Below are 24,042 nucleotides of genomic sequence, written 5' to 3' on the forward strand. Positions count from 1 at the left end.
CTTTGCTCAATGTTCCAAATGTACTCTGTTTCTGTATGCATTCCTGCCATTGCTATTTCCATGAGATGTTCCAGTCACAGGGCAGTCCATGCCACAGAGCTAGTGTTATTTCATTTGAATTTTGAACCTCCAGATCTGTGATCTAAATAAATCTCTTTTCTTCATAAGTGGAACTTGTTTAGTATTTTGTTTATCGTAATACAAGCTAACCTAGCACAAACAAATTCTCAGTAATTGTTAGTCCAAAACAAAACAAAACAGACTGAATGATTAGATAACTAATTCTAAAAAGTGAAGTTTGATTTTATTTCAGTACATTTCCTGTTTGTGGATTTATTAATCTATGAAATAATTCATTCAATTTCTGCATAGGCCCAACAGTTAGTGTACCATTTATTTATTTTGAAGTAGATTTTTCTCTTGCAATTTACATTAGTGAACATAGTTCAGTCATCTATTTTTTATGTTAGGCTTTCTTAAAATTTGAAATATAATCTTAAGTTTTCATATTCCATGTGACTATGTACCAGTGCCTCATTTCACTCATATGATTGATAAAGAACAGTTCTATGAACATATTTAACATGTCTTTTCCTGAATATATGGATATATTATATTAGATATTTCTCTTGATATACACTTAGGAATTAAATTAGTGATACAAAAGTATTTATTCGTGTAATAGTAGATATTAAAAATTCTACCTTTATTATATACTAATTTATATACTTAACACTCTTTGAAGTAATTAGTACTACCGTCTGCCTTTATTTCATCATTGACACTCTGAGTTGTGGATTAGGATAGGTATCACATTGAAGGTTTAATTTGCTTTTCATCTTGAGAATAATGAGAAACTTCTCATATTTCTATTAACTGTTTTGGAATCCTCTTCTATAAAGCATTGTTTTAAGTTTTTTTAAAATCAATTTTATAAGATTTTTCTTCTTTTTGTACCTGATTTGAAAAAGATCTTTGGATACATTATATATGTATACTTTATCAGATATATAGATGGTGATTATCTCTCCTCTATTAGTGGTTTCTTTCTTCAAAAGAAGATCTCAATCTGAATATAGTCTAGTAATCATTTTATCCTTTAGAAATAACATTTGTGTACTATTAAAATATTTCTCTACTATAATTTGTTGAAGGCAATATGCACAGATCAAGGTATATACAAAATTTGATTGCACTTTATATGACTAAAGCAGAAAAATAATTTCATAGTGATATCCAGGTTGCCTAAAAATAGTCATTCATTCTAGAACTCTTTACCATTATTAATCTCCAAGTTTTAGCTAAGTACAGAGATAAAATTTTAAAAAGTTTGAGAACATGTACCTACATATATATGTATATGTGTGCGTGTGTATATATATATATATATATATATATATATATATATATATGAGAAATTTATCAGTACAGAGCTGTGTCTTAACACATAATTTCCTGCATTTTAAAAGTTGAAGCAGCCCTTAAGTCTGAGGAAAATTTATACATATTTATTCTTTATAGTTCCACTTCTGTCTATAAAAACACAGTGAAAGCTGTACTTTACACAAGTTATTGCTTACTCATCTTGAGATAAATAAATTTGTTAATAAAATAAATCCATATGTGCATCATGATTTTTAAATGATGGAAATCAAAACTACTTTTTAAATGATTTTTAAACAAAAAACTAATCATTATCTTTATTGAAGTATTACTCAAAAATAAATTATCACACAAATCTCAATGAATACATCTGACACATTATTTACAATTTCATTCCGTTGGAAAGACCTATGCAATTTGATTATACGATAATGTTAGGAAAACAGCATAGGACTTTTACCTAAAAGAAGAGAGAGAAAGAGAGAGAGAGAGAGAGAGAGAGAGAGAGAGAGAGAGAGAGAGATACAGAGACAAAGAAGATTTTTTTCTACCTCAGCCATTTCCAAAAAGTTTTCTGGGCCTGATTACCAAAATCTAATTTTTTACACTCTTAGAAAATGATAAAAAGTCATTTTTTTAAACTTCACTTACAAAAGTAAACAAAAGTTAAGTTTTGCTGCTTCTATTATTCACATAGTAGTTTAACTTCCTCTAAAAGAAATTACTCAAGATACAATTGCACAATCTACATGAATTTTTTCATCTGTCTGCCCTTCAACAGACAATTGACTAGCAGCTTTAAACTGACTGGGGATTTGTCACCCACCCATAGGCACCATTCATTTTAAATAAGAGAAGTATCTCTTTGGTCTGAATTGTGCTGCTGCTTCCACAGAGATGGCATTTTCCCACATATTAGATAGATTGCTCAAGTTGTATCAAAGAGAAGCAATTCATCTGTGACAAGCCAAGATCCATAATAGAGTTAAGACTCACACTACCTGCCTGCAATCCAATAAGAAAGGTTGGGTTTATCCTTCATGGATGAGAACAAAGAAAGTAACTGACCCATGAAATGAGAAACGTAGCTGAATAACTTCTGGATGTGAAGAGATAAAAGTTGTTGACTGAGTATTATATAACTTGGAAGCATATAACAGTATGGTTCAGTGAAGGCAGTAGGATATCCAAAATGCAGAAATTTGTCAGAAAAACAAGTTGTATAATTTTATTTAAAGTTAATATACTTAAATGAAAAGGGCCATCACTAAACTTTATATAAAAATAAATTCATCCTTCACAAATTTGTTCCAATTTTTACATACAAATGAGCCTATATATGTCTAACATCTATCTTAACCAGAATGACTTACATGTACTTGCGTTCCATGATGAATATATATGCAATCATCCCTAAGTGTTTATTTGTATATTTAACCATTGTCCTGAATAAAACGAATAATATAAATAAAACTAGTTATGTCAACCAATGATGTTTTCAAAGTATCTAGGAATTACTCTACTGTTATACCTAAAAGTCTGCTGAGCCAGGGTGTGGTGGCATACAGCTGTGATACCACACAGCTGAGAAAGGAGGATTGCAAGTTCAAGGTTAGCCTCAGCAACATAGGGAGAACCTAAACAATTTAGTAAGATCCTATTACAAAATTTAAGAAAAGAATGGGGCTGGGAATGTAGCTCAGTGGTAAAGCACTCCTGGGTTCAATCCCCAGTTCTACCTCCCCAAAAAGAAAGAAAAAAATGATTACTTAGGAAAACTTTATACATTACATATAATGTTATTCTACAGTTGAGGAATCGGGAACAATTTGAAAACATTATCCAAGTCATTAAGTCAGTAACTTACGGAGAGTTTTCAAACCGCGGGAGTCTGAATACACAGTACATGATTTTAACACTCAGGTATACCTACTTTAGTTTATGATTGCTAAAGATTGATTATTTGGCCAAACTATAGTCAGGTTTCTAAACTTTCTTCTAGGACCATCTGTATATTTTCTTAAAATTCAAATTCAGCCAAAGAATTCTTTTAAGTCATTTCAACCAGAAACACTCATTCCTCGATATCTTAATAATCCACAAATTCTGATCAGATTCCTCATCCTCCACCATCCCTGTCTGGTGATCACCTGGTCAGTTTTCAGCAAAAATCTTTTCAGGTTGGGTTATTCTTATCCCTGCCTTTTTCTCTTAATAATTTTCTATATACTGATCTCCATAACACTTCTTGCCTTTAAGTTCCTACTATCTTGTGCCCTATTAAAATTTGAGCCCAATCTCTCTCCTCTAGTGCAAGACCCCACAATTTGTTAACATGACCATCAATTCTTGACTCAAAAATTATATATACATATACATACACACACACATACATATATATATATATATATATATATATATATATATATATATATATAATTTAATTTATATCCAAATAGAAATTTTAATCTATAAGATACTCCTAGAAAAATATACAGCCTTGTTCTGATTAAGCATGATTTAATTGTGTCCCTACAGAAGTCCATGTCCCAAAGATGGTAATATTGGAAGGTGCAAAACACTTCAGAGCTCTTTGGGAAGTCCTTGATTCCTTGGAGGCATGCATTCATGGAGAGTACTGTGTCCTGGGGTAGGTTCCATGACAATGCCTTGCTTTAAGTGCCTAAGTCTGACCCCATGCCCCTCTCTTTGCTCAATGTTCCAAATGTACTCTGTTTCTGTATGCATTCCTGCCATTGCTATTTCCATGAGATGTTCCAGTCACAGGGCAGTCCATGCCACAGAGCTAGTGTTATTTCATTTGAATTTTGAACCTCCAGATCTGTGATCTAAATAAATCTCTTTTCTTCATAAGTGGAACTTGTTTAGTATTTTGTTTATCGTAATACAAGCTAACCTAGCACAAACAAATTCTCAGTAATTGTTAGTCCAAAACAAAACAAAACAGACTGAATGATTAGATAACTAATTCTAAAAAGTGAAGTTTGATTTTATTTCAGTACATTTCCTGTTTGTGGATTTATTAATCTATGAAATAATTCATTCAATTTCTGCATAGGCCCAACAGTTAGTGTACCATTTATTTATTTTGAAGTAGATTTTTCTCTTGCAATTTACATTAGTGAACATAGTTCAGTCATCTATTTTTTATGTTAGGCTTTCTTAAAATTTGAAATATAATCTTAAGTTTTCATATTCCATGTGACTATGTACCAGTGCCTCATTTCACTCATATGATTGATAAAGAACAGTTCTATGAACATATTTAACATGTCTTTTCCTGAATATATGGATATATTATATTAGATATTTCTCTTGATATACACTTAGGAATTAAATTAGTGATACAAAAGTATTTATTCGTGTAATAGTAGATATTAAAAATTCTACCTTTATTATATACTAATTTATATACTTAACACTCTTTGAAGTAATTAGTACTACCGTCTGCCTTTATTTCATCATTGACACTCTGAGTTGTGGATTAGGATAGGTATCACATTGAAGGTTTAATTTGCTTTTCATCTTGAGAATAATGAGAAACTTCTCATATTTCTATTAACTGTTTTGGAATCCTCTTCTATAAAGCATTGTTTTAAGTTTTTTTAAAATCAATTTTATAAGATTTTTCTTCTTTTTGTACCTGATTTGAAAAAGATCTTTGGATACATTATATATGTATACTTTATCAGATATATAGATGGTGATTATCTCTCCTCTATTAGTGGTTTCTTTCTTCAAAAGAAGATCTCAATCTGAATATAGTCTAGTAATCATTTTATCCTTTAGAAATAACATTTGTGTACTATTAAAATATTTCTCTACTATAATTTGTTGAAGGCAATATGCACAGATCAAGGTATATACAAAATTTGATTGCACTTTATATGACTAAAGCAGAAAAATAATTTCATAGTGATATCCAGGTTGCCTAAAAATAGTCATTCATTCTAGAACTCTTTACCATTATTAATCTCCAAGTTTTAGCTAAGTACAGAGATAAAATTTTAAAAAGTTTGAGAACATGTACCTACATATATATGTATATGTGTGCGTGTGTATATATATATATATATATATATATATATATATATATATAGAGAGAGAGAGAGAGAGAGAGAGAGAGAGAGAGAGAATTATACAAGCATATACAAGCACGGAATGTAATTTGCTCCAATTCATTCCCCAGTATTTCTTCTTTCTTTCCCTTCTTTTACTAGAAGAAAGATCATTTAATCTTAATTACCTCCCAAAGGTCCTGCTTGCAAGTACTATAGCCAGATTGTTTCTGTGTTCTTAATATCTCACAGTAAGCTCAGAGTAGGGATGAAATTTCAACATGAGATTTGGTGAGGTCATTCCAGCCACAGCAATCTCATGTTCAGTTATCTTTTCCAGTTTCTTTCTCTTTTCAGGATATTTTTATGACATCAATAAAATTATAATTAAGGTATTTTTGAATTTCAACATTTTAACTTAGTATACCCACACATATGAACACACTCAATACTGTGTGTGTGTGTGTGTATGGACAACATCAATACTAATGTGCTTACTTCTGAAGGGAATGTCCACTATTTCTAGAAAGCCATTAGAAGCATGTTAGGACACCCCCCCCAAAAAAAAAAATACTTAAATCTGATGTGGTGGCATTTGTTTCAAGAGTTTTACACAATATGGCAAGATTAATCTTTCTAACAATCCATGAAATAGAAATTATTTTACTTCCATTTTATAGAAAAGAAAACAGAGATAAAGAGAGATAGAACTGTTAATCCAAGTTCTCAAACAGCTGGTGGAGAGAGCGCCAGAAGCCGTACCCTTAAAACTGGCTCCACAGAATAAATATAACTTCCATGTTTACAGTTTTATGCATTTTATGCTATATATCCACTTCTAGAAAAACTTTAAACATTAAGTTTTATTATGAATATCAATTAATACAATATGTTTATGATATAATATTTACTGGTATCTCAAATTTAAGCATAGACAGAAAAAATCATGAAAATACATTAACTACAGCTGCTGCTGGGTGACAGAATTATAGTTGATTTTATTCTTTATACATTTGTGCACTTCCTGTCTCTTCTTCCCTAATAAGCATATATTATTTTATAAGAAGGAAAACAGAGATAAAAATGCTTTTATCCTTTGCTTTACGGTGTAACTCAGTCTTACTAAAATATTAATTATCTTCTATGGCTGTGTAGAGGAAGGCAACAACCACTAGAACTTTCTATTATTTGCATTAAGTATTTTTGTAACACCAAGAACAAAAGGCCTCATGTAAATAAGCTCTTAATAAGTGTTAGTGAAAAGAAGAATTTTGCTGCAATAGATAATTCTGGCCAGTTGAACATCCAGTGTCACTTTTCAAGGTGATCTGCATTACATAAGCCAAACTTGCCTGATAGATGGAAACATTATAAAGATAGTGATATCCTGTTTATAAATGAATCTCATCAATCAATTAAAGAGTGTTCTGAAGTTATGTTTTGATGAATGATAATCATTTGTTTTTTTAAGAAACAAATACAGCATTTGGCTTTCACGGTTTGCTTTACTGATAATCTCATTATTATTTTGCATGCAGAAACATAAAATTTGCAAGACTTTATAATTTTTGTAAATTTTCCAGATTCTTATAAATATTCTTTAAATTATTGTGAGCTAATACTATGCTGTATGACTTCATGAATAAAACATTCTGCAGGGTAACTTAAAAGGATTAATTGTGGTGGAATTTGAGTTGACTTGTTCAAAATTGGATGCATAACGCTCATCAAATTCCAGTCAGATAGCTTTGCTCAGCATGTGTGTATTAATAATAATCTAAGGACAGTTTAATCCTTTCTTGGGAAACGTTCCAATATAACCTTAATCAAAAAATGCATACTGTATGCATTAGTAAATCTATTTTAATTTTTATTAAAGTTTAAGAATTTTAAATATTGTGTTAAATTATACAGATAAAAAAGAAATAGAAATTATAGCTTTCCAATTACAACTATGGAAATTTTCAAAATGATCATGAAATTGAAAATTCAACTGAGACTATTATTAGACCTATATTGTAAATAATAACTAATGCATTCTATGTAAGTGCCCTTAAAAGATAGACAATTGTAGAATGTATTTGACATTTATAAAGTGTCTTTCTTGAGTCAATAAAATATATTATACTTTGGGCTTACATCTTTGCCTTTATGTTTTATTCTATGTCATCCTAGAAACTTACCAACTTACCTGATATATCAGTGTTGTTTGTGCACACGTGCATTCATGAGAAGACAGATATGGGTGAGTCAGGAAGACCACAGAGGACATCTTTTCAGGTTGTCTCAGAAAGCAAAGTTTGAAATTTGACAAAAATTAAAAAGCTGCTTAACAGTGGTGTGTGAAAAAGCTGATTTTGTCTGGACTCACTTTTATTTGATATTGATGGCCAGGCAGGTCACAAATGGTCCCACAAATACTTGGAAACACTCAGTTTAAATAACTCTATATATTCAGGCATCTCCTAGAAAGGAAGAAAAGTAAGAACTTTGTTATCTTTCTTTTCTTTTCTTTTTTTTTTATTTCCTACAACTAATTTATAGTTTAAGTTAAAAAAGTGTCAGGTATTTACTGTGTCAGACAGAATCTTAGGTATTGAAGGTAAACCTGGTCATAAAATATATATTAGTCTCTTACATCACTACTATGCTTGGGAATTATATGTGTGGTTTTTTTGTGTTTTTTTTTTTTTTTTTTTTTTTTACAAAATCACAGCCCAGATTAATATTTGCTTAATTTCCTAAAAAATAATTTCTAGTGTTTTTATGTAAGGATTCTGGCTGTGGAAATATATAGGACAGTGTTCCTCTGATGAGCAAACTCCTGGAGGGTAACAGGCACCATGTTTTCTATACTTGTAATATTTTGCAATTTCTCCCATGAACTAGTAAGATTACTAATACATGTGCAAAGCCTAGCTGTTGTGGCAATGCACTGCATGAGGAGGCTCTGGGCTAGAGTCTTAGCAGCCTCAATTTTGATCTCAGGCGCTCAGTTTCCTGGGAATAAAGGAACTCTCCTGTTAGACAACCACAGTGTTTCACCAAGCTCTGCTGAGCCTGAACCTGTCCACATGACAGCAACTTCAAACATGGACTTTCTTGAGAGCTCCACAAACCTCCTCACATTGCACATTCCAACTACAGTATGTGACTGAGAAAGAAGCTGCATAATATTGCTAACTCTGTAACCTGTCTAATGACACAGTGAACCATAATGTACTGCTGATGCCACTGACCTGATGTAACCTATTGATATAAATAAGGCTGGCAGCTTGGACAAGGGCTTTTCTGCCTTTCTATCATTCTGCTCTTCTGCCACTTGCCTCTGCACCTTGCTTCTGTCTCCATTTGATTTTCTTACATTTATAACCTCATAAAAACTTTGCTTTTACTGAAACAGTTTAAATGCCTACAAAAAAACCTTGGAAGACATATGTTCACATGTTAAGTATATTATTACTAAGTTGAGAAATAATATATTTATTGATATTTTATTAAAAACTTTAACCTTTGTTTGGATTTGCATTTTATCAAAATGCCTTTTAACAGTAACACAGCTAGTGAATTTTTGAATTTATTTTATCAGGTAATGAATACTAATTTATGCTTTCATTCTTTGCCCTAAAACCTTTTGAGTCCACTGATTTGTTCAACACATTCACCTACTAAATATTCATTAAAGGCCTATTTTCTCCTTGCTTTTGTTTTTGTTTACCTCATGTTTTAGCCTTAAAATTCAGGGATTTTTTGAAGAAGAAAATCCTTTCAAAATGTTATAATTTAAAGGATGAATTAGTTACCTATTCCTGTGTGACAAATCATTCTAAATATTAGAACTTTAAAATAACGTCTAAAGATTTCTCGTCATCTGGTAGATCAGATGCATTCTTTTCTCCTTCTCGCTCAGTTCTTCTTGAGGTTGTCAGATAACCTTGGGATGTGGTTCTAATGATTTTTCCTGGGCTCACTTTTATTTGGTATTGGTGGCTAGGCAGGTCTCAAATGGTTCCAGTTGGAACTCCTGGATTCTTCACATGAAGTGAGATAGAAAACTTCCCATTTTATCTGTAGAGTTGTGTGAGGGAAAAAAAAATACTATATATGTGTGTGTGTGTGTGTGTGTATATATAATTACAACAAACTTGCCTGAAACTCCAATTAAAAAAATACTATATATATATGTATATATATATAGTATGTGTATATATACATATATGTATATATACACACACATATACATAGTATTTTTTTAATTGGAGTTTCAGGCAAGTTTGTTATGCACCAACTGCCAATTCTGAAATTGTTCAAATTAAAATGTTGCTGTTAAGAAACAAACAAACAAAACAACAACAAAAATAACACAAAAAAACATGAAATATGTGACTTTGATCCTGTAACATTCATTCAATGGGTAGAAGTGGAAAAAATGGAGCATATAACTTAAATGAAGGCTATGAAGAAATAAAGAAAATGTTTCTAGAGGAAGGTAAATTGACAACTGTTGTTGTCTAGTAGCAAAACAATTCAGAATACTATTACTAGGAAAATTGAGAAACAGAAACTTTTATAGAATGAGCATTTAAGTTTGACTAAAGGGATCTTCAGGTAAAATAGGAAAAATATCATCTAATTGCTTCCTGCTATTTCTGATAACTACCAGAAGGAGTGGAGTCTGAAGACAGTGACCAATTTGTACCTATAATGAAAAAATAAATAAAAAACAGGTCTTGTTAGGTTACAAAGTAGCTTCTCATTTGCAATTTCCCAGTCCCTCCTCAAGGGAAGAAAAAAATTCTTCACATTTAATTAGAGAAGCACTTAACAACAAAGCTTTGGGGATATTATAATAGAACCTCAATTAGTAATTTTTAAATAAATTAAAATCCTAGATCCTAGACTTCAGTTTTTTTAAGTACAAAAGATTAAAGTTGAAAGAAGTCTGGATGAGAAATTTTTCAAAGTCTCTTTAAGATATATAAGACACAATTCTAGCTAGTGACTGCAGTGTCATCCTGATTATTCATTTTTTTTTCTCTTTTAAAGCTTCATTCATTCACTCATCGACTATTTCAATAGACATTTATTAGGAAATTCTGGTATAAAGTGGCCAGGAAGAAAAACATGAAAAATTCAAAAGATTGCTATTATGCCTGCATTCTAAAAAATGGAGACAATCATACTATAAATGCTGAGACAGAAAATTGCATGTCTAGCTGTGCTTGTAAGTGTCAGGGTAGAGCTAAATCACACATTTAAAAATGATATTGGTGAATATTCTGAAGAAGACTATGGCAAGTTAAAATACGGCATGAATTTTACCATAAAAGTCTCTTTAGCTTTGCTTCATAATCTATAAACATATAAGGTGACTTTGCTATAAATATGTTTTAAATAAAAATGTGTCCCTTTTAGGTACGAAAGAAGTAATTTTACCTTGGAAATAAATGATTATCTCACATAAGAAATAACCTGTACATTCAATTTTACAATATGTAGAATAAGTAATAAGATGCAGAAAGGAGAAAGCAGAGAACAATAACAATAATGCTAATATTTATTTTATTACTTATATGCTAATTGTAGTTCTTAATATGTTTATATATGTAAAAGTGATGATCCTCTAACTTATGTATTAGTTATACTCTTTCCATTTTATAGATTAGGCAATGAAATTTGAGAATTCTTCCAGATGATATTCAATTATAATTTTTACTTTTTGTCATGTGTACAATGAAAACTTACTATTGTTCCTGAAGACAGCATAGAGACATTTACATTCATGCACAATTGAAAAATAAGAAAATCAGTGAGAATGATTCTTCAAAGTCAAAGAAAGCACTTGTGAAAAAGTGTTTTGTTAAAACAGATTCCACAGACTTTTCTTTTAACTTTTGAGGGTTTATTTTTTGTACAGAAGTGTGACCATGTGGGCATTTAGTGAATATCCCTAGTTAAATGCTTGTATAGAATAGGCCCATAATCGGACAGCTCCCCAAATGTTGAAGCATAGAGGGAAAAGTGTGAAGAAGGGAAGTGTTTTGTTTTGGAGGTGCTACAATCGAAGAACTTTGAAATCTCCAGGCAATGATGAGTGAGAAAACCTAAAAGCAGAGACATGATCCTACCCCTTGGGACCATTGTGGCTCTTGGTACATTTCACAGTCCAGAAGAAGTAAATGAGAGGCCAAAATAATAAGGGAACAAAAGTGCAGGGTATGGAAATCTAAAAGATCCATGATCCATGGCTGTAATGTCTATACTTTGGAACATACCATGGGAAAGAATTAAAACATATCTCACATGGTTATGAATCATAGAAATGATATTACGTTAAGAATCTAGATTAATATGATTATATATTGTTAGTGATTTGAAAATACCTGAGAGAATTAAATTGTTCACTGAAGAAAGATATAAAAAATCTATATATATATATATATATATTTTTTTTTTCTAAAAACAACTCTAAACCATAATGCCTAGCATCCAGTAAAAGATTATGAGAACAATAATACCACAGGGAAACATGAATAGGAAGCAATAGACAATAGAAAATCATTAACAATAATTTTAGCTATTAAAATTATCAGACATACTATGAAACAATCAGACCTACTACAAAGTATGAAGTATAAGTCAATCTACAAAATTTTAGCAAAAAAAAAATGGAAACCATAAAAATTTGGCATTAAAAATATTTTTAGTTGTTGATAGAAATTTTATTTTATTTATTTTTTCAAATGTGGTACTGAGAATCAAATCCTTTACCTCACACAAGTACTCTACTACTGAGCCACAGCAACAGCCCTGGCATGATTTTTAAAAAAGAAAACAAGTAGAAAGAAAATATCTGTAATAAAAAATAATAATTAATAATTGAGAATTTAAGGAAAATCTAGTAATCTTCACAAAATTTTATACCACCTTTGTGCAGAGCCATGCTAACCTTTTCTGTATCATTTCCATCTCAATACAAGTGAATTCAAAGAAAGTACAAAAGAACAATCACAACACTAATAGAAAACCAAAAATCAAAGTAAGATTGATTTCACAGAAACAAGTGTCACTGAATGCTCATTTTTCAACAGCAACAATGAAAGTAGCACAGAAGTTCAGTATCTCCATTTTTGAATTAACAGTCAATTTAGGATTTTAGGACTAATAAATATTATTATAGAAATAACCATGAATGACATTTTCTGACTTACGGTGCAAAGTCTTTAATAAAAATTTCAATTTTATTTGTATGTATGAATGTTTTTAGATTTTTTTTTTTTAAATTGTGATTTTCAACTAACTAATTGGTACATTTCATTTAAGTTTTCAAGTTTTGGGAGAAATGTATTATATTATCCCTTAATCTTTTTTAATTGACTTTAATATCTATACTGAATTTTCTATTTTATTCATGACAATGATAATTTATGTTCTCTCTTTTTCTCAGTCAGTTCTGGAAAGTTTTGTCATTATAGTAATAATTCTACACTTGAAATTTTGCATTAGTGATATTCTCTAGTGAAGATGTTTTCTATTTCAATGCTATATCATTTAAAAAAATCTTGCTGTTATTCTTTTCTCTCTTTTCTTATATTTTGTGTTTAATTTTCTGTTCTTTTGCCTGATACTTTAGTTAGAAGCTTAGATCATTGATTTTTTTTGAATTTCATTTCCTTCTAATGTATGTATTCAATGCACTAAATTTCTTTCCACTGTTATTAAAAGTTATTATTAAGTACATACAAAATTCTATTATTTTGTATGAAGCTATAATATATGTCATCTCATTGACCACCAGGTAAATTCCACTGATCTGACTGGATCAGGAGATATCCCCTACCTCCTTCACCTCTTCATATGCATCCCTCCTGCAGCTGTGTCCTCAGTCTAAGAGGATGAACATCCTACTCGGGAGAACTATCCTTTGACCAAGGGTATTACAGTAGTTACTTTCTACTGCAAACAAAATTCAATTATTACATCTTCTTGTTAAAGTAAGCACTTAATGATTATAATAAAGATCTCCTTACTTTTTGCAATGCTTACTATGTGAAACACTCCATCATCTTATTGTTATAAACCCATGCCAGGTGATTCATATGTTAAATATCTTTCATGTATTTTCTTCAGATGTATAGACCTTACCTTGTTTTTTCTGTGAGTGTGATATATTTAGTTACTTTTATGTTTAATTCAGTGTCATAACTTAACTTCATTTAAGTGTTCATTCATTTAAGGTTTAATATAATTACTTATATATTTTTATTATGGACTATTATATTGTTATTTGTTATCTGTTTTTCTTGATTCTTGTATGATCAATGTAAGTTTTCATTTATTTATTTTTTGGGGTATTATAATTTAAAAATTTTTTTTCTATTCTATCTTTTATTTATTTTACTTCATTAATTGGGTTCTTGAGTATTCACTTTTTTGGCATTTTATTAATATTTCTTGGGCAGTTTTGGTATCATTGCATTTAACAGATACACGAAAAGTCACAAAAAATACATTTGTAACTAATTAGTTTATCATAAATTTGTTCTCTTACCATAAGAAAAAGTGCAGTCTACTATTTCTAGTCATCATACAATTTTGATTTTGTTCTGCTGAGAGCCATAGCCAAGTAGGAATGATGCATGGCATTTTGGGTTGAAAGGTGACCCCAGCAAGCCATTGAGATGATAATGATTATGTTAAGATGGGCATTCAATTGGAGATTAGACCCCTGCTGTCTGCCTAGGCCTGCTACTTTGGAGCTCTACCAGGACTCCCGGAGAGTTCCCATTGGATGGGGAAGTGTGGTAGGAGGGAATTCCGGAGGAGGGATTTCCTGTTCGTGTAGTGTGTCCTGGGAGAAGGCCTCATATGTGGCATTTTCGTGGGAGTTTTGGAAATAAAGTTTGTTCCTGCTTGAGTGGCTCGTGATTTGTGCCCAGCCAGACTGCACCATTTGGTGGCCCATACGGGGAATGCCTGAAGCTCGGAGGTAAGTGAAATTGCTCGCCCCTGAGGGAAGGCGAGAGAATGGTGACCATTTCAAAAAACAATGTGTTCTTGTTTTGATTTATTTTGTTTCTGTTTCAAACTGCCTATCCCTAGAACTTTCTTAGGCAAACTGGGAAAAATGGTTGGCTCAAGGTTTGAAATTTTTCGGCCCTGAGGAAGAGAAAATTGATACAACGATTTTTTTGTTCCGTTTTTGTTTCATTCTGTTTCGGTTTTGTTTTGTGTTATCTTATTGGGTTGCGTTATCTTTATAGTAGATTAGAAAATAGTAAAAAACAAACCAAAAGAGTGTTAAGTAAATTGTTAGAGGTTCAGACCATGGAGAAAGACATTTTAGATCAAGCAAAAGAGAAGGTCTCTCGAGCTAGTCAGACAGAGGAAGAAAATTTAAAGGAAAATGGGCTATTAGGGAAAAAGCTACAACAGGAGGCTGCTACTAACACCGTTCTATCACCAGAGGGCGTAATTCAACCAACAGCTCCATCTATAGAGACAGCTCAGTGGCCCTCAAGCCCCGTAGTTGATAGATGGAATCCTGAGACAGGACCTCAAAGATTAGCATGCCCTGTACTTGAGCAGGCAGGAGGGCAGCGAATTCACTGTGCTCTAGATTTCAAAACAGTGAAGCAGTTAAAGGAGGCCTTAACAACCTATGGTCCCCAAACACCCTTCACTATAAGCATGGTCAAATCCATTACCAACTTGGACATGACGCCAGCAGATTGGGCTAGCATGTGTAAATCTGTGCTAAAGGGAGGACAATATTTGTTATGGAAGGTTGCCAATGAGGAATTTTGCACGGAGACAGCTAGGCGAAATGCAGCAGCCGGTTACCTTCAAAGAAATCTAGATATGTTGTTAGGAAAAGGACCTTATGAGGGTCAACGGCAACAAATTGAATATGATCCTGCTATATATACACAAATTGCTGCAAACGCAGTTAGGGCATGGAAGATTTTACAAGGACATGGAGATTTACAAGGTCAATTATCTAAGGTAATACAGAGAGCTAATGAACCTTATGCTGAATTTGTAGATAGGCTTATTCAAACAGCTGCCAGAGTTTTTGGGGATACAGAACAAGCAATGCCATTAATAAAACAACTGGCTTATGACCAAGCAAATCATTGCTTCAGAGAGGTTATTAGACCATGGAAACATGAAGATTTAAACACATATATTAAATTATGTAGAGACATTAATGAACAAGGGCAAGTCTTGGCAGCTGCAGTACAACAGGCTTTAGATGCCAGGCCAAAAGCATGCTACAATTGTGAACAAACAGGACATTTTAAAAGTAATTGCCCCTTAGGAAAAGGGTTTAACAAAACTAGGTATGAAAGGAATAGAATACCGGGTATTTGCCCACGATGCTGTAGAGGGAGACATTGGGCTAATGAATGCCATTCTCAAACCACCATAGAGGGTACTCCATTACCAAAAAACGGACAAGGACCAGGTGTTTACCCATGATATCATGGAGAAAGGCATCAGGCTCCATTGCCAAAAAACGGACAGGGGGGCCCAATGCTCCGGGGCCCACAACCGCAAATATACAGGGCAATGGAGGAACCCAGCAACACCATCAGGGTAGTGCCCAGGACACATTATCCATTAAATCCCTCATCAGACAAACCAGAGGGAGTGCAGAGTTGGACATCTGCGCCTCCGCCAGAGCAGTACTAACTCCAGAGGTGGGAGTTCAAATAATTCCCACAGGAGTAAAAGGACCTCTTCCCCAAGGAACAGTAGGCTTATTATTGGGATGCAGTTCTTCTACACTAAAAGGACTTATGATAAGTCCTGGGGTAATTGATCCCAATTATGAAGGTGAAATAAAAATTATAGCTAGTTCTCCAAAAGGTATATCAGTAATTTCACCAGGAGATAGATTAGACAGTTATTAATAATACCCAGCCTGCATGATAAATTTTCCAGTCATACTGTAGAAAGAGGTTCCAGAGGATTAGGCTCCACGGGTGTTGATTGGGCTATGCTGTCTTTAAATTTAGATTCTTGCCCAATGCTAAAACTAAATATTCAAGGACATGAATTTAATGGGCTACTGCTGAGAGCCATTGCCAAGTAGGAATGACATATGGCAATTTCTTTGTCAGCCTACCCAATGTTGCTTAGAGGAAGGACTCTCCATATTGGACCCAGGTCATTTGCAGTGACACCGCATGTAAGTTGACCTTGCTCAAGGACCAGGGCGGATCTGGGTTTAGGGCGGATCAGGGTTTAGGGCTCTCCTTGGGTTTAGGGCTGTTCCAGGTTTAAGGTGTACCCTGCTGGGAATAGGGCTTATACTGCTGCCTCAGGCGTGCCCGCTCCTTGAGTTCCGGTTGAGTTCTCGTTGAGTTCTCGCGGGATTCAGAGCCTGGTGGATTTTGACCAGAACGTGGATTTGGCCCAGAACGTGTGTAGAGTGCCGGTGTGAGTTCGGGAATAAAGAGTTGCTGTTTGAATCTACAAGGTGTGTGGTGGCTTGTGATTTTGTGCCCAGCCAGACTGCGGCAGGCTACTTGATACAGGTGCTGACCTTAGCATCATATCTCGTCAAGAATGGCCAAAACATTGGCCATTACAACAAGCCACTCAAACTCTTCGAGGCCTAGGAGTGGCGATTAATCCTCATAGAAGTACAATGGTATTAGATTGGAAGGATCCTGAAGGATGTAAAGGAACTATACAGCCATATGTATTGGATCATCTTCCCGTAAATTTATGGGGACGAGATGTCCTAGATCAATTAGGACTAACATTAACAAATAACCTCAATCCAAATGCTCCCACTATTATGGCTAGTATAGTTTACGATCTGGTATTGTGATGCCTCCTGCTTCACTTTCCTTACTAGGGATTACTTTGTCTATTCTGGGTCTCTTATTCTTCCAAATGAATTCTATGATTGTCCTTTCTATTTCTATGGAGAATGTCATTGGGATTTTATAGGAATTGCATTAAATATGTATAATGCTGTTGGTAGTATGGCCATTTTGACAATATTAATACTGCCTATACAGGAGCATGGGAGATCTTTCCATCTTCTGGTATTTTTTTTTTTTTAATTTCTTTCTTTAGGGTCCTGTAGTTTCATTGTAGAGGTCTTTCATATCTTTTGTTAGATTGATTCCTAGGTATATAATATATATATTCCTAGGTGTGTGTGTGTATATATATATAATATCCTGCTACTTTGCTGAATTCATTTATTAGTTCTAAAAGATATCTGGTGGAATTTTTTTGGATCTTCTAGATATAGAATCGTGTCCTCATCAAATAGTGATAGTTTGAGTTCTTCTTTACCTATTTGTATTTCTTTAATTTCTTTTTCTAGTTGCTCTGGCTAGAGTTTCAAAAATGATGTTAAATAGGAGTGGTGAAAGAGGAAGGACATCCTTGACACTTGTTCCAGTTTTTAGAGTGAATGCTTTCAAATTTTCTCCATTTAGAGTAATTCTGGCCTTGGGTTTAACATACATAGCTTTTACGATTTGGGATATGTTCCTATTATCCCTAGTTTTTCTGATGTTTTGAAATGAAGATGTGCTGTATTTTGTCAAATGCTATTTCTGTATCTATTGAGATGATCATATGATTCTTGGTTTTAGGTGTTTTTAATATGATAAGTTACATTTATTAACTTCTGTATGTTGAACAAACCCTGCTCCCTGAGATGAACCCCACTTGATCATGGTTCACTATCTTTTTAATGTGTTTTTGTATGTGATCTGCCAGAAATTTACTGAGAATTTTTGCATGTATATTCATCAGTGATATTGCCCTCAAGTTTTTTTTTTTTCTTCTTCTTGATGTGTCTTTGTCTGGTTTTGGTATCAGGGTGATATTAGTCTCAGAGAATGAGTTTGGAAGGGTTCCCTTCTTTTCTATTTCATTAACTACTTTGAGGAGTATTAGTGTTAATTTTTCTTTGAAAATCTTGTAGAACTTGGCTGAGAATCTGTCTAGTCCTGGGCTTTTGTTTGTTGGTAGGCTTTTTTTTTTTAAACAGAAACCACTCAGACTGAGTTCCTTTCCTTTTGCTCTCCAAAGAGGAGTGAAGAATGATCATCAATGGCAATAGGCAGTTTCAGCAAAGGAGCACTGTAAGTCAGCTTCACACTCAGAAGGGAATGCTACACTCCTCTTGTTGCTTTTGGTATTCTGCAGGATCAGAGAAACTTCTATAATAACAAACTATAGAAATTATCCCTGAACGTATAGTATTTGTTGGTAGGCTTTTGATGATGTTTTCTATTACTTGAAAAACATGGTTTAATATTTCTTGTAATGCAAGAACACTGGCATGATGTCTTCCACCTTTGCTCACCTAGAAACCTTTCCTTAATTTTTGAAGCTATCTTTTCCTGACATACAATTCTGCCCCTTCCCACCCTATTTTTTCCTGTTTTTCATGATTTGTGTTAAAAATCAATGACTCTTACATTCTTCTCTAGCCACTATTTAATTTTCCCATTATCTTTATCTGCTTGTTTATTAATTTATTTTATGTTTTTAGGGACTGAGCCCTGGGTCGCTTTACCATTGAGCTTAACCTCCAGTCCTTTTAATTTAATTTAATTTTTTAAAAAATTTTGAGACAAGGTATAGTTAAATTGATGAGGATGACCTCCAATTTGCCATTCTCCTACCATAGCCTCCCAAGTCACTGGGATTATGGGCATGCACTAATACATGCTTCTGATTTCATTATCTTTAATTTTCAACAGTATCATAAAATTCTTGCTGTTTCTAAGAAAAATTTAATTTGTTTTTGGTGTATAATGAGCTTATCAAATTTTCAACAGCAACATGGAACTCCTTTGATTATTATTTCTCCAAATATTGCTTTTTTTCTTTCTTCTCTTTTCCAAAGGAAATCCAATCCCAAGTAGGCTATCTCTCTTTTTTATTATGTTTCATGTTTCCAAATTTTTGTTCTGTTTAAATTTTCATCATTTTCTATTTGAATATTTTCTTTTGATTAGTCATCAATTGTTTTGAACCTTTGTTTTACTATTTCAAGTTTGTGGTTATGTCCACCAAATATATATTAATTTCATTTTGTTTTGTTAATGTGTACTCTACTTCTATTTTGATGTATACAATCCTATGCATTGTTTACTTCCATATTTTAAATTGTCTTTTACTAACTATAACAATTACATTGTCTATGACTCCATGTTATTTTATCACTTTATTATTGATCACTATATTATGATTTTTTGCGTGTGTTATAAATGAATACTCAAAATTATAAAAATATGCTCTAGAAAATTTTCTATGGTTTCAATTTTTCTACCCTGGCAATTCTTATTAATTTCACAAATGTCTTGTTGCCTTCTAATAGTTCTTTTTATAAACCATTCCTTTTGGAAAATGGTTACTATTAGGCTTATTCATATCTCATTGTGTGATAGAATGTTACTCAGCCAAAAAGAAGAATGAAATTATGGTATTTGATGGTAAACAGAAACAACTGGAGAATACTATTCTAAGAGAAATAAGCCAGTCCAAAAAAACCAAAAGCCAAACGTTATCTCTGATATGTGGATGATAACATATGATAAGGAAGAGGGGGTAGAATAGATGTTCATTGGATTAGACAAAGGGGAATGAAGGGAAGAAATGGGATATTGGAAGAGGAAAGACAGTAGAAAGAATTGGACATAACATTCCTATGTTCATATATTGATATATGACTAGTAAAACTTCACAACATGTAAAACCACAAGAATGAAATCCTAATTAGAATGTTATACTCCATGTATGTTTAATATGTCAAAATATATTCTAGGGCCATGTATATCTAAAAAGAATGAACAAAAAATAAAAATTAAAATTAAATCTCATTGTGTGGACACACAGTCTAAAAGGTGGGAAAATTTTTCAAAACAGCAAGGAGATTCTGAATATATTTGATTGGTCACTTATTGTCCTGAACTTTTCATCAGAAAATGCCCCTTCCAGAAGTTGTGATGAATATTAGATTGAGCCAGTATACCTCTATTATTTTAAAATATTTTTTTCATTTATTACTGCCTATACCATTTTTTCTTAAAATATATACTAAATACATGTATGAATATATATACATATATATGAAATATATACTATATATATAAATATATACTAAATACATGTATGACAATGTGAGGAAAAAGAAAAAAAAAAGAAGTGTGTCACATTAGATTGGGCAGAGAGAAGTGATGGGAGGGGAGGGGAGGGGAAGTGGGGAAAGGAAGGACTCACTGCATGACCAATGTGATTCTGCAACCTGTACACTCAGAAAAATGAGAAATTATACCCCATCTGATTTAAATGTATGATATGTTAAGATCATTTTACTGTCATGTGTAACTAATTAAAACAAATTTAAAAAAATAAAAAATATATACTAAATTTAAGGTTTCTATTCATCTAGAGCAGAAAGATAAGTTTAATGTAGCTGGTTTATTATCAGCACAATAAAATGTATTGTTTTATTTTGTTCAACTTATTATGTTGTAAATACATAGTTATGTGATTTTAATTATGTGTATCAATAAATCTTTTTTACCTTTCTTTTACATACAACTCAAGTAAATTTCTAGCTTTTACAACCTTGAACAAATAGGACAATGAAGTTTCCAAGTGTCTCCAAAAACAGTATGACAGATCTAAAAAGTATATTTAAGTATCTCTGAAATGTTGATGCTAACCCACAACAAGGGAGGGAGGGGAAGAAAGAAATAGAAGTTCATTGGATTAGACAAAGAGGAATGAAGGGAAGGGTGGGGAGATGGGAATATGTAATACACAAGAGTGAATCAGACATAACTTTCCTGTGCTCAGATATGAACACATGACTAGTGAAACTCCACATGACGTATGACCACAAGAATGGGATTCTAATTAATTAGTAAGCTCTACTCCATGCATATATATGAAAATATACTCTACTGTCATATATATCTAAAAAGAACACACAAGCAAAAAAAAATCTCTGATTTGTAGATCTTAGACATAATCTACAAAGTTAAACATTTTTCAAGTTCAGCCTTACCTTTTTCCAGAACTGCACTTAAATTTCTATGTACAAGCATTTTTTAAGTGATTAATTTACTCTTCTGAAGTCCTGATGGAACTTAATGCTTAGTTAAGCAATCACATTGAGTATGATATCAGTGATCGGATCCCAGAGGACATTTTCATTGGTTTCATTTATTTTTCAAAACAATCTGGAGTTCTTTGAAATTTTCATGTTTCTGTTTTGTTGAGTACAAATGTATTGATATTTATTGTTCCAGATAGACTTCACAATAATTATGCAGATATTCAAGAATTTAATTTTTAAAAAAGAAATGCTTTTTTAAAAAATTTTAAATTTTATTTATTATTTTCATGATCCAAAAACAAAATTTTCTAAACTTCATAACTAGAAGACAAATCCTATTTAAAAAAAAACCAAAATGGCAAATAATAAATTTTGATTTTATTCAAACATTATACACACACACACACACACACATAAACACATGCATATATACATATACATATTACTAACAAAACTTCATTTCAAAAATTTTACTTAGGTACCTTTCTTATACACATTTCTAAAAAAAATTTCCTGACTTTTGCCAGATTATTTCTCTTGCCTTTGATACTTTTTACCCAGTATATCTCTTATTTGTCTCCTTTTTTTTTGTTTTTAACATAACCATTTGTGTTAATGTCTAGAGAATAGTGTAAGACAATATTAAAAAAGAAATTTATTTTCTCATAAAACATTATTGGCTACATTCAATACATTTTTAAGTGCAATGTTCTCATGCTGAGTAGAGTTCCCAGTCCAAAGCCCAGTACTAAGCACGTTTTTACTTACTATCTAAAACTCCTTCATTTTAATTTTTTTCTTTCTTTCTTTTTCTTTTTCTTTTTTTTTTTTTTTTGGTACTCAGGTGCATTCGACCACTGAGTCACATCCCCAGTCCTATTTTGTATTTTATTTAGGGACAGGATCTCACTGAGTTGCTTAGTACCTTACTTTTGCTAAGGCTGGTTTTGAACTCAAGATCCTTCTGTCTCAGCCTCCCAAGTTGTTGGAATTATAGGCATACAACACTATGCCCAGCTTACTGTCTAATTCTCTAGTACTATTGATGTATGAAGCACACAATATATTCTATTAGGTTGCTCAGTCACTAGTTTTAGTCCATTTTCAATCCTAAATATAAATTTTCTTTTGATGCTCTAATTTTAAAAATAAGCTTCAATACTGCCTAAATCAGCTTCCCAATATTTCTAATATTTGTAGTATTATTCTGTGTTTTTTTTTTTTTAAAGATCATCTGAACTATATTTTGTAAGCGTCAGAGCCCCACTCACTCAAGCATATCTGTAAATGTTTAGTTCTTAAAGGCATTTAGTCTCTCTCGGTGTACAAAAAATAAAACAGTTTTCCTTTTTAATTTCAATTTTCTAAAGTTCAGATATGCTGTAATTTGAAGATCTCTTTTCTGTTATCACTGTTGTTATTCCTTGGTTATTTTTTGTTCATTTTATTCTGTTCTTATTAAAGTAATCCTTATGTTCTGATATTCTAGATTTTATTTTTCTCATGACTAATATGAAGAGAGATTGCTATAAATTTTGTCGATTTTCTGTCTGTACCTGAAACATAAGAAGATATTTTGGAGATGCCTGAACTCTACTTAAAAGAAAAAAAAATCATTGTTAACACAATTAAATCTAATTTTATGAAGTTATACATACATACCATTACTGTATTCTAATTCAACATATTAATCCATCTTATTATTTTTTCTTTGTTGTTTTTACTTATATTTGTATGCCACAATGTGTGTTAACCATGAAGACAATATCTTTAGGTTGTCATTTCCACATTTTGATTCACTTTCCCAATTAATCATTAGTATATAAATATATTTTCTTCTTTTTTCTTAACAATATTTTATTTTTTTCAATTTCCATATTTTTTATTGGTGCATTATAGTTGAATTTGTCATTACAATATTTGTGCATGCACTCAATATAACAATATAATTTGGCCACTCCCCAGCATTGGCCTCCTCCCTACCTACCTCACAACCCTTGATTTCTTTTTTCTATTAATCTCCCTTTACTTTTCTTGAGGTCCACCCCCACCTTTGTTTTCCTTTTTCCTCTCTAGCTTCCACATATGAGAGCAAACATACACCCTTATCCTTCTGGGCTTGACTTATTTTCCTTAACATGATGTTTTTTAATATTTTTACAAAAGAACCCTTCTACAAAGTATTACTATGTTACTTGTATTTCCCTATGTTTAAATATCTCTTGTAATCTTAGTTTTTAACATGAGCCAATTATTTACTGACACATCTCTCAGTTGGCTATGGATTTTGTTTGCATATATTTGATGAACTAAATGCATTGGCATCAGAGAACATAAAATAATAATTAATTTTTATAAATTTTTCCATTAATATCTACAAATGTTTACCTTAATTTATGAAATTGAGTTCTCAGTTTATATACTTTACATTTATAACACCAATTTTATCATCTATTCTCTTATAATGTTATA

At 32.1% G+C, this 24,042-nt stretch overlaps 2 non-coding genes across 2 annotated transcripts; both read right to left on the reverse strand.

Moving 5' to 3' along the window:
* Nucleotides 1-12,354: 12,354 nt before the first annotated feature.
* LOC125616753 lies at nt 12,355-12,460 on the reverse strand. The gene has a single exon (XR_007347498.1). It is a non-coding gene; the product is annotated as a U6 spliceosomal RNA (small nuclear RNA).
* A 6,028-nt stretch (nt 12,461-18,488) lies between these two features.
* Nucleotides 18,489-18,702, reverse strand: LOC125616759. The gene has a single exon (XR_007347502.1). It is a non-coding gene; the product is annotated as a small nucleolar RNA U3 (small nucleolar RNA).
* Between the last annotated feature and the right edge of the window lie 5,340 nt (nt 18,703-24,042).

This window comes from Marmota marmota, unplaced genomic scaffold, assembly GCF_001458135.2.
Source record: "Marmota marmota marmota unplaced genomic scaffold, marMar, whole genome shotgun sequence".
Lineage (NCBI taxonomy): Eukaryota > Metazoa > Chordata > Mammalia > Rodentia > Sciuridae > Marmota > Marmota marmota.